Below are 12,068 nucleotides of genomic sequence, written 5' to 3' on the forward strand. Positions count from 1 at the left end.
TTAGAGAAGGCGGAGCAGCCATGTACGCTGAGGCGGGTGGGAGCAGAAGCCGCTGGGAGGAAGCCAGTAGGGTGGTCGGTAGGTCTCCTCTCGGATCCCATCCCCTGCATGGCTGCCTGCGGGCTTGGTACCAGCTGCCTCCCAGCCCCTACCTAGGAGGAAGCTGAACCTGAAATCCCAGCAGCTGCCAGGCCTGCAGATGCTGCTGTCTTGGGGCCCCTTCGGGGGGCAGGGGTGCCCTTGGGCTATCACCTGGTGGGGGGCCACTTGGAGCCCAAGCCACCTGGTTACCCTGCAGAGAGCCGGCGTCACCTGTTGGGCCTTGCCCCATGGAATAAATACTGTACTTGGTCATCTGGTTACTGTTCAGACGGGACTTGGTCACCTTTCCAGTTTTAAAAGGAAAAATTAAAAGACTATTTTTAAGAGTGGTTTTAAGTTTATGGAAAATCGGGCAGAAAGTAGAACTGTTTCCCACAGGTACGGTGCACAGTCCCTCAGGGACTCCGGTTAACACCTGGCACAGGTGCGGTGCGTTTGTTAAAGTGGATGGCCCAGCGCTGACACGTTATTAACGGAAGGCTGTAGTTTCCATCGGGGTTCACTCTTTGTGTTGCACATTCTATAGATTTGTGACAAGTGCATGATGTCATGGATTGACCATTATAGTATCATACAGCCCCCGCCCCATTGGAATGATCCCTGAGTTTTATTTAATTTATTAAAAAATCTGTGGTTTCAGTCTCATTTAGTTCAAAATGTATTTGAATTTCTGTTGAAATTCTTCTGTTACTTAGGAGTGTGTTGTTTAATTTCCAAATATTGGGGATTTTCATTCTGTTATCGACTTATAGTTTCATTATGGTCCGAGAGCACACTTTGTATGATATATATTCTTTTAAATCTGTTAAGGTAGGTTTTATGGCCCAGAATGTGGTATGTATTGGTGAATGTCCCCTGTGAACTTGAGAAGAATGTTTATGATGCTGTTGTTGGATGAGGTATTTTATAAACGTCAGTTTGGCCCATTTATGTATGGTGCCATGCAGATCCTTCCTCATTTTCTGTCTGCTAGCGGGGAGTTAAATTCTCTGGCCTGTAACAGTGGATTCACCTGTTTCTTCTTGCAGTTCTAGCTTCATGGATTTGGGCACTTTCTTTTGGATACACACATATTAAATATTGTCAAAGGCTTCCCTAGTAGCTCAGATGGTAAAGAATCTGCCTGCAATGCAGGAGACCTGGGTTTGATCCCTGGGTCAGAAAGATCTCCTGGAGAAGGGAATGGCAACCTACTCCAGTATTCTTGCCTGGAAAATTCCATGGATAGAGGAACCTGATGGGCTACAGTCCAAGGGATGGTAAAGAGTCAGACACAAACAAAGGCACCATGATTGGCTTCAAACAAAACCTTGTGCACGTCAGGACCCAGAGACCCCACAGAGACTGAGGCAGATCTGTGTTTGAGTCTCCTGTGGAGGTATGGATCAGCAGTGGCCTGACATAGAGGCAGGGGCTCTGGGTGCAGCTACCTGGGTCACACAGCCTGTGGCATAAGCCCTCTTGGATGAGGTTGTTATTAACCCCACCATAGAGTCACTGAGCAGACGGCACAAACTGCAGAATAATTATACCAACGAAATTCTCGCACTGTTAAGAAAATTCTAGGACCCACAACAGATTTCCCAACTTGGGGATCTGGCAAAGGGACTAAAAACTCCCAGAGAATTTGACTTTGGAGGCCAGTGGGATTTGATTACAGAACTTATAGAACTTACACAGGACTGGGGAAACAGACACTTGGAGGGCACAGAAAAACCTTGTGTGCACCAGGTCCCAGGAGAAAGGAGCAGTGATCCCACAAGAGACTGACTCAGACTTGCCTGTGAGTGTCCAGGAGTCTCTGGCAGAGGTGTGGGTTGGCGGTGGCCTGCTGCAGGGTTGGGGGCACTGAGCGTGGCAGTGCATCGGTGGGACCTTTTGAAGGAGGTCACCATTATCTTCATTACCTCCACCATAGTTTGGCCTCAGGTCAAACAACAGGGAGGGAACAGAGCCCTGCCCATCACAGAAAATTGGATTAAAGATTTACTGAGCATGGCTCCACCCATCAGAACAAGATCCAGTTTCCCCCACAGTCAGTCTTTCCCATCAGGAAGCTTCCACAAGCCTCTTATCCTTATCGGTCACTGGGTGGACAGAATGAAAACCACAATCACAGAAGACTAATCAAACTGATCACATGGATCACAGCCTTGTCTACTCAATGAAACTATGAGCCATGCCATGTACGGCCAGCCAAGACGGACGGGTCATGGTGGAGGGTTCTGACAAAATGTGGTCCACTGGAGAAGCGAATGGCAAACCACTTCAGTATTCTTGCCTTGAGGACCCTGTGAACAGTATGAAAAGGCAAAAAGATAGAATACTGAAAGATGATCTCTCCAGGCCAGTAGGTGCCCAACATACTACTGCAGAAGAGTGGAGAAATAAATCCAAAAAGAATGAAGGGACGGAGCCAAAGCGAAAACAACACCCAGTTATGGATGTGACTAGTGATGGAAGTAAAGTCCAATGCTATAGAGAGCAATATTGCATAGGAACCTGGAATGTTATGTCCATAAATCAAGGTAAATTAGAAGTGGTCAAACAGGAGATGGCAAGAGTGAACATGGACATTTTAGGAATCAGTGAACTAAAATGGATTGGAATGGGCAAATTTAATTCAGATGACCATTATGTCTACTACTGTGGGCAAGAATCCCTTAGTAGAAATGGAGTAGCCCTCATAGTCAACAAGAGTCTAAAATGTAGTACTTGGGTGCAGTCTCAAAAATAACAGAATGATCTCTGCTTGTGTCCAAGGCAAACCATTCAATATCATAGTTATCCAAGTCTATGCCCCAACCACTAATGCTGAAGAAGCTGAAGTTGAACAGTTCTCTGAAAACCTACAAGACCTTTTAGAACTAACACCCAAAAAAGATGTCCTTTTCATTATAGGGGACCACAATGCAAAAGTAGGAAGGCAAGAGTTACCTGGAGTAACAGGCAAATTCAGCCTTGGAGTACGGAATGAAGCAGGGCAAAGGCTAAGAGTTTTGCCAAAAGAACACATTGGTCATAGCAAACACCTTCTTCTGACAGCACAAGAGAAGACTCTACACATGGACATCACCAGATTGATTAAATATAATCAGACTGATTATATTCTTTGCAGCCAAAGATGGAGAAGCTCTACACAGTCAGCAAAAACAAGACTGGGAGCTGACTGTGGCTCAGATCATGAACTCCTTATTGCCGAATTCAGACTTAAATTGAAGAAAGTAGGGAAAACCATTAGATCATTCAGGTATGACCTAAATCAAATCCCTTACAATTATACAGTAGAAGCGACAAATAGACCAAAGGATTAGATCTGATAGACAGAGTGCCTGAAGAACTATAGATGGAGGTTTGTACATTGTACAGGAGGCAGTGATCAAAACCATCCCCGCCAAAAGAAATGTAGAATGGCAAAATGGTTGTCTGAGGAGGCCTTACAAATAGCTGAGAAAAGAAGAGAAGCTAAAGGCAAAGGAGAAAATGAAAGATATACCCATTTGAATGCAGAGTTCCGAAGAATAGCAAGGAGAGATGAGAAAGTCTTCCTCAGTGATCAGTGCAAAGAAATAGAGGAAAACAATAGAATGGGAAAGACTAGAGATCTCTTCAAGAAAATTAGAGATACCAAGGGAACATTTCATGCAAAGATGGGCTCAATAAAGGACAGAAATGGTATGGACCTAACAGAAGCAGAAGATATTAAGAAGAGGTGGCAAAAATACACAGAAGAACTATACAAAAAAGATCTTCATGACCCAGATAACCATGATGGTATGATCACTCACCCAGAGCCAGACATCCTGGAAGGTGAAGTCAAGTGGGCCTTCGGAAGCATCACTCTGAACAAAGCTAGTGGAGGTGATAGAATTCCAGTTGAGCTATTTCAAATCCTAAAAGATAATGCTGTGAAAGTATTCCACTCAATATGCCAGCAAATTTGGAAAACTCAGTAGTGGCCACAGGACTGGAAAAGGTCAGTTTTCATTCCAATCTCAAAGAAGGGCAATGCCAAAGAATGTTCAAACTACTGCACAATTGCACTCATCTCACACACTAGCAAAGTAATGCTCAAAATTCCCCAGGACAGGCTTCAACAGTATGTGAACTATGAACTTGCAGATGTTTGAGCTGGATTTAGAAAAGGCAGAGGAACCAGAGATCAAACCAACATCCCTTGGATCATAGAAAAAGCAAGAAAATTCCAGAAAAACATGTACTTCTGCTTTATTGACCATGCCAAAGCCTTTGACTGTGTGGATCACAACAAACTGGAAAATTCTGAAAGAGATGGGAATACCAGAACACCTCAACTGCCTCCTGAGAAATCTGTATGCAGGTCAGGAAGCAACAGTTAGAACTGGACATGGAACAACAGACTGGTTCCAAATTGGGAAAGGAGTACATCAAGGCTGTGTATTGTCACCCTGCTTATTTAACTTATATGCAGAGTACATCATGTGAAATGCTGGGCTGGATGAAGCACAAGCTGGAATCAAGATTGCTGGGAGAAATATCAGTAACCTTAGATATGCAGATGACACCACCCTTATGGCAGAAAGTGAATAGGAACTAAAGATCTTGATGAAAGTGAAAGAAGAGAGTGAAAAAGCTGGCTTAAAACTCAACATTCAAAAAACAAAGATCATGGCATCCGGTCCCATCACCTCATGGCAAATAGATAGATGGGGAAACAATGGAAACAGAGACAGACTTTATTTTCTTGGACTCCAGAATCACTGCAGATGGTGACTGCATCCATGAAATTAAAAGACGCTTGCTCCTTGGAAGAAAAGCTATGACCAACATAGACAGCATATTAAAAAGCAAAGATATTACTTTGCCAACAAAGGTCGTCTAATCAAAGCTATCGTTTTCCCAGTAGTCATGTATGGATGTGAGAGTTGGACTATAAAGAAAGCTGAGCACCAAAGAATTGATGCTTTTGAACTTTGGTGTTGGAGAAGATTCTTGAGGGTCCCTTGTACTGCAAGGAGATCAAGCCAGTCAATCCTAAAGGAAATCTGTCCTGAATATTCTGTGAAAGGACAGATGGTGAAGCTGAAGCTCCAATACTTTGGCCACCTGAGGTGAACTGACTCATTGGAAAAGACTGTGACACTGGGAAAGATTAAAGGCAGGAGGAGGAGAGTAAGACAGAGGATGAGGTGATTGGATGGCATCACCGACTCAATGGACATGAGTTTGAGCAAGCTCTGTGAGTTGGTGATGGACAGGGAGGCCTGGTGTGCTGCAGTCCGTAGGGTCACAAAGAGTTAGACACGACTGAGCGATTGAACTGAACTGAAATACTGTCATGTCTTCTGGAAGAATTGACCCCTTTTGCCATTGTAATCCCTCTGTCTAAGCTAATAATTTTCTTTCTTTGCTTTGAGGTCCACTCTGTCTTAAACTGAATTACCCACTCCTCTTTCAAAGTGTTATTGTAGCTAGTTTTTCTCTGTTCCTTTCCTTTTTTTTGGGCAGGGGGGTGGGGTTATAAATTGTTTTATTTGGGAAAAGTGCCTCTTACAAAAGGGTAGCTGCAAAATACAAAGACCTCTGTAGCAATTACTGCTTTTTTTTCTTAACATGAGTGAGCAAAGAATGAGTGATATCTGAGGCATCAGAGCAGTAGATGAACACAGCCGGGGCACCTCCAAGTTATTTTCGGGAAAGAGAGCAACAAAACGCAAAGCTAAAATTTCTGACTGAGGGATTCTTCTAACAATTTAACATTAGCTTATCATGTGGATTAGCACCCTCTGTTTCCCCTTTTAGTGGAAAAGCCTGACTACTATACTGCCAACCAACTACAGGAAACACCTTAGAACATAGATTTGAATCACACTGTCTAGCAGAAAAGCTTGGGGATGGAATGAGGCAAATATCCACAAAAAAGGAACACAAAAACCTGACAAGAAACCCTCAAATAAGGACAAAGGTTTGTCAAAAAGTGCCTGGACTGGGAAGTCTTGGAGATCATACAACATTAAACACAACTGTGGACCCAAGCCCTAGGTTGTATTAATACATGGGATAACCAGATAGTTTTGCACTTCTATGGCTAAGCCCATTTCTCTGTTTATACAGACAGAGTTAGCTCTGCTCTATTAACAGCTACCAATAAACTGCTTTGTCTTTTAAGATCTATTTGCCCCATGAGGCAGAAACCACTAAATGGAGATTTTTCGCTAAGGCTACAAGCACTGTGCCTATGCAGGAATGGGAAGCTTGTCACGCAGTCACACTCTCATATCCCAAGTCCATCAGCCTTGGGAGTCAGTTTCCAACTCTGCATTATTTTCTTCCACTCCTATCTTTTATATGTGTTCTTTTACAATTTTTCTATCACTCTAGACATGGTAAAAATCTCAAATACATTCACACCTGGTTCTGGTTACCCAGTAGTATTACTTGTGTGCAATGAAACAAGAGACCAAAATCACAGGATGAGTGCACGGTGGTGGGGGTGGGGGTGGGGGACGGAAGACAGGACAGGGACCAGGTAGAAAATACAGATGTGCAGGTTTCATCAGAAACCAAGTACCCACCTCCCAAGTTTAGAGCAGAAGGCGGCTCTTTGCTACAGTTCAGATCCTTCACCCATCACCCCGATTCCTGGACCCCCAAAGCAGGGGGGTCCTCAACAAGTCCTCTAGAGTCCTATAAATCTAGAAACACTCCCCTCGAACTGTGTGGATCTGGTGGAAAACATGATGGGACAAACCTACACTAACTGTCTAGACCCTTGAATTCATGTTACAAAAAAACTAACTTTCAGATTTATTTTTGTAACTTTTTTAAACAGAGAAAACAATATACTCCTTGGGGAAAGGTGAGGAGTTGAGAAGACAGGCCCTGGGTAAAAATGACTACTGCAGCACCTGGAGTTGAGAGGCCTGCCTAGGAGAGCGGCCCCGGGCACGGCCACCACCCTGGAGGCCCACTGCCATCTGAGGCTCGGCAGACGGGTTCATGCACCCCGCTGAGCTGCTACAGATCCAAGTCATAAAAATCTTCCATCTCAATGTGAAACAAGTCCCGCTCCTCTTCAGAATCTGTCAGGTCGTCGTCCCCACCTGCAGCTAAAAGCATGAGTAACATCTTGCCTAGCTCAAAGGTGACAACCTCCTCTTCGTTGTCAAAAGGGTTGCAGTTCTCTCATTCCTCGATGAGCTCCCAGAAGTGGTTCCTTTGTTGGGCCCGGTATCTGCTTGCTGTTCCCACTTTCTGTCTCTGTGACTCCTCTCTACTGCCATCAGGGTAACAAGCTTGTAAAGACAGTTCCCTCCAAATGGGCAGCCCCCATGGCCTTCATCAAAATACCTGCCCGCCTTGTGGCTCATTGCCTCCGTGTATTTCTGAGTGAGTTTCTGCTTCTCTTCTTTCTCCTCCACCCAGTACTCACTTGAAATGACAAAGTTAGATGTGATCCAGCATTCTGGGCAGGAATTTACCATCTTGCTCTCAAATTGCTTAGCACTTCTCCACTTGCAAATACACTTGAGACAGTAGGTGTGGTTGTGGTTGGAGAGGATCCCAATGCAGCGCTCGCCGGGGTTGGCTTTCTTGTAGGCTACCTCCATGCAGATGCCACACACCATGTCCTTGCTGCGCTGCACCACGAATAAGAGCTCTATATCCTTCTCATTGCAGGCCTCGATGCAGGATTTTATATGCTGTGACCTCTGGGCAGCATCCACGGAACGGAGGACCTGCAGCTCACACATATCACACACATCTCCGTGCAGATATGCACAGTTCTCCCCATAGTGGCAATCCCCCACTGCGGCATAGGGTGAGAACTGCTTCTTGGCCTCCACTGCACTTTGCTCCTTCTCCAAGTCTTCTTTGGTCACTGAGCCCTGCAGGGGGGCTTCAGTGGAGGAAGGGGCAGTCCGGCCGCAGTAGGGCTGCCCTGGAACAAACTCGATGGTGTTCACTCAGTCTTCTGAAGCAGCTCCAACAGTTGCAAAATTTGAATTTCTTGACTCAGCCTTGCCCATATTCAATTCAACAGTTGGTCCAACAGATGAGAGACTCCAGGAAGCAGCAAGGGATGACTTTGCAGTTAGATCTGCTTCTTCCTGTTTCAGTGGCTTGCTGTGTTCATATCTGGAGTGGTCTCTGTAAAGACAGTACCCTCCCTGAAAATGAGGGCACAGTATACCATACGGACTGTTAGAGAGGGCGTGTGGGTAGTGACAGTTATCTCCTTCCTTACAAACCCCATGCATGAAATACCATCTGGGTTTTTGGTTTCTTTGTCGTGCCTTTTGTCTTTCAGTCTTCACAGTGATATCCCTCCTTGCCAACCCATCTCTACATCTGCAGGTGACCTGCTTAGTCCAGCTGTAGTCACTGCCTATTCCTTTAATCCAGCTGCATTTTCATACTCAGTATTGCAGTTTTAGAATTTAACTGTATACTCACCTTTACCAGTGGGTTTTCCATTTTCATGTTTTCATGTTAGTAATTAGCGTCCGTTCACTGTAGCTTGAAGAGCTCTTTCAACGCTTCTTGTGAAGCAGGACCAGGGGTGATGAACTCCCTCAGCTTTTATTTGTCTGGGAAAGTCTTTCCTTCTCCTTTTTTTCTGAAGTACACATTTTCTGGGTAAAGTATTCTTGGTTGGACCTGATTCCCTTTCTGCATTCTGAGTATGTTATTTTGCCGTCTCCAGATTGCGGAGTTTCAGCTGAGAAATCTAATTGGAGCCTTATCACATTTCCCTTACATATGAGGAATTTTTCTTTTGCTGCTTCTAAAATTCTTTCTTTGATTTTTATTAATGCTCTCTTCCCCCTACCATGCATGTTCAGTCATATCTGACTCTTTGTAACTCCATGAACTACAGCCCACAAGGCTCCTCTGTCCATGGGATTTCCCAGACGAGAATACTAGAGTGGGTTGCCATTACCTTCTCCAAGGGATCTTCCCAACCCAGGGATTGAACCTGAGTCTCCTGCATTGGCAGGTGGATTCTTTACCTCTGAGCCATCTGGGAATCCAGTGCTATCTTGGAATAGATTGTTTTGGGGAACTATGAATTTCATGAACTTGGATGTCCAAATCTCTCCACAGCTTTGGAAAGTTCTCAAGAATTAATATGTTAAATAAACTTCCTCTCTTCTCTTTCTGGGACTTCAGTAACTGTAGATTGTTTCTTTTAATTGTCTCCCATGGTTCAGGTATACTTTCTTCCCACTCTGTCCATTCTTTTACTTCCTTTGTTTTCTTCTGAATGGATAACTTCCAGTGACCTGTTTTTGACTTCTCAAGGTCTTTTTCTTCTACTCGATCAAGTCTGCTGTTGCTCCCTATGGCAATTTTCACTTTATTCCCTGTAGTTTCCAAGCTCCAGAATTTCTGTTTACTTTTTTTTTTGGTAATTTCTATCTTTCAGTTAAGTTTCTCATTTTGTATGTGTATCAATTCCTTGATTTTGGACTGTCTTTCTGTGTTTTCTTGTAGCACACTGAGCTTTCTTAAAACAACTATTTTGAATTATTTATCTGGCAAATCACAGATCTCCGTTTCCTTAGGACTGTGTTTCTTTGATGGCGTCAAGTTTCCTTGTTTCCCCATGCTCCCTGAAGTCTTGCATTGCTGTCTTTGCATTTGAAGAGTCACCTCCTCCAGTCTTTACTCCCTGGCTTCAGAAGACTAGCACCTTCCATCAGTTTCACTCAGGATTCTGAGATTTCTCAGTCTTTTCTATGGATATCCTTGCTTCACACTTCTTGTTTCCTTTTGGAGGGAATTCTTAGAATTGTATTCTTTGGGCTTTCCAGGTGACACAGTGGTAAAGAACCTGCCTGCCAGTGCAGGAGACCTGGGTTCAATCTCTGGGTGGGGAAGATCCCTTGGAGAAGGAAATGGCAACCCAATCCAGGATTCTTGGCTGGGAAATCCCATGGACAGAGGAACCTGGTGGGCTACAGTCCATGGAGTTGCAAAGAGTCAGACATAACTGAACGATTTAGCACACATGTATCTTTAGATCTTGCAAAACTGAACTTTGTGCTTCCCCTCTGTTGGTGCCAACTGCTCAGGTATGTGTGTTTTCTCCCAACCTTGCAGAGACTGACTGGCTTTCTACATGAGCTCACCAGCCATCTGCAGAGGCTCATGCTTTCCTCCCCTGGAGGCACGCCCAGGGAACCAGCCGCAGGATGTGGCACGTGGAGGTGCTTGTGGACCAGTGGGGGTGGGGGGAGGTTGCAGGCAGGGTGTCCCTCGTGGCTCATGGACTCTTCCTTTTGGAGATGATGAGGTGAAGAGAAGGGTCAGCTCCCCTCTGGTGTTCTCTGAGAGCTCTGGCTGCTGTCATCCGAACCGCTCCTCACCCTCATCATGCCGCACACTGCGGTGTTCTGCAAGGGACGTGGACGAAACGGGTCTCTCTGGCCGCGCTGTGCACTAACCTGGAAGAAAGGCATTCACTCATCTCCTCTCCCTTTTCTCCTGAGAAAGATCGTGGACCTCAGTCCTGGCCCTGAACTGTGATCCTTGGGGAGGGGTGACTTGGTAAAGTGGTACAGTTCCTCTTACTAGTGTGCCCAAGGCACTCAATGTTTGTGCCAATCGCATGCTGGAACCCTTCTGCTGGACTCCCACAAAGGTTCTCTCGCTGGTGGGTAATTATTAAAATTGGTGTTCAAGACTTTTATATTTAAAATGGATAACCAACAAAGACCTACTGTATAGTGCATGGAATTCTGCTCAATGTTATGTGGCAGTCTGGAGGGGAGGGGAGTTTGGGGGAGAGTGGATACATACACATGTATGGCTAGTCCTCTTGAAACTATCACAGCATTGTTAATCGGCTATACCCCAATACAAAATAAAAAGTGTTTTTTTTTTTTTCCAGTTGGTATTCTTTGGGGAGAAGATTTTTAGAAAATACCCATTCTACCATTTTGATGATGTCTGTCTCCCATACCTGCTCAGTCATTTCTAATATTCCCCTTAGGATAAAGAACTCTGAGATGAGCCCTATTGTGTCTAGAGCCTTTCCCTGCATCCAGGATTATTTCTCTAGATTATTTCTTCAAACAGAAATGACTCACTGCAGAGGAAGAGCAGTTCTAAGTGTACCGAGACATCCTGCCAAACCATCCTCCTGAAAGGTTCTGCCAATTTTCAGTTCTGCCACCATGAGACAATCCTGTTTCTTTAATTTCCCTCCTTATCACTGAGAATTACCTGAAAACATCTGCTAATTTTATGGGTAATTTCCTGTGTTTTCTGATTTCAAGTTCGCTCATAGTGTCCCACTTGTCCTCAAATACAAGAGGGACATGGATCTATACAGCATGGAGAAAAAGTACTTCTCACTTTGCTTTTGTTCAGTGATTGTTAACATAAAAAATTCAAAACACACATTGTGTTCCTTTCCCTGTGATGTATATAATTATTTGTACGTGTGAGTGCGTGCTAAGTCACTTCAGTCGTGTCCGACTCTGTGTGACCCCATGGACTGTAGCCTGCCAGGCTCCTCTGTCCACAGGATTCTCCAGGCGAGAATACTGGAGTGAGTTGCTGTCCTCCAGGGGATCTTCTGAGCCAGGGATCAAACACAAGTCTCTTATGTCTCTTGCATTGGCAGCAAGGTTCTTTACCACTAGCGCCACTTGGGAAGCCCAAAATTATTTGCATACCCATTTTCAAATCAAAATCACTAGCTGGTTATCTCAAAAATGAACCACTGTTCAATCAGACATCATTAGTATTCATACCAGAATGACCATGATCTTCATCATGAAACATCGAGATGCCCAACCTGCAGGAAGAGTTGAAACAGAGACAATAACTCTAGCACAGCAGTTTCAAAGTCCCATAAAAGCACCCATTTCTCTTCCTGCGCACCTGCTTTTACTGGTGCTTTCAAATTGAAAGGCATTTATAGCGAGCCCCTGAGCAGTGTGCGCCAGATGTATGAGACAGTCATTGCCTCAGCC

The 12,068-nt window shown here is 44.6% G+C and overlaps 1 pseudogene; it reads right to left on the reverse strand.

The window, feature by feature from the left end:
• Positions 1-7,098: 7,098 nt before the first annotated feature.
• On the reverse strand, positions 7,099-8,342 carry LOC122702504 (annotated as a pseudogene).
• Between the last annotated feature and the right edge of the window lie 3,726 nt (positions 8,343-12,068).

Source organism: Cervus elaphus, chromosome 11 (assembly GCF_910594005.1).
Source record: "Cervus elaphus chromosome 11, mCerEla1.1, whole genome shotgun sequence".
In the NCBI taxonomy this organism is placed as follows: Eukaryota; Metazoa; Chordata; class Mammalia; order Artiodactyla; family Cervidae; genus Cervus; species Cervus elaphus.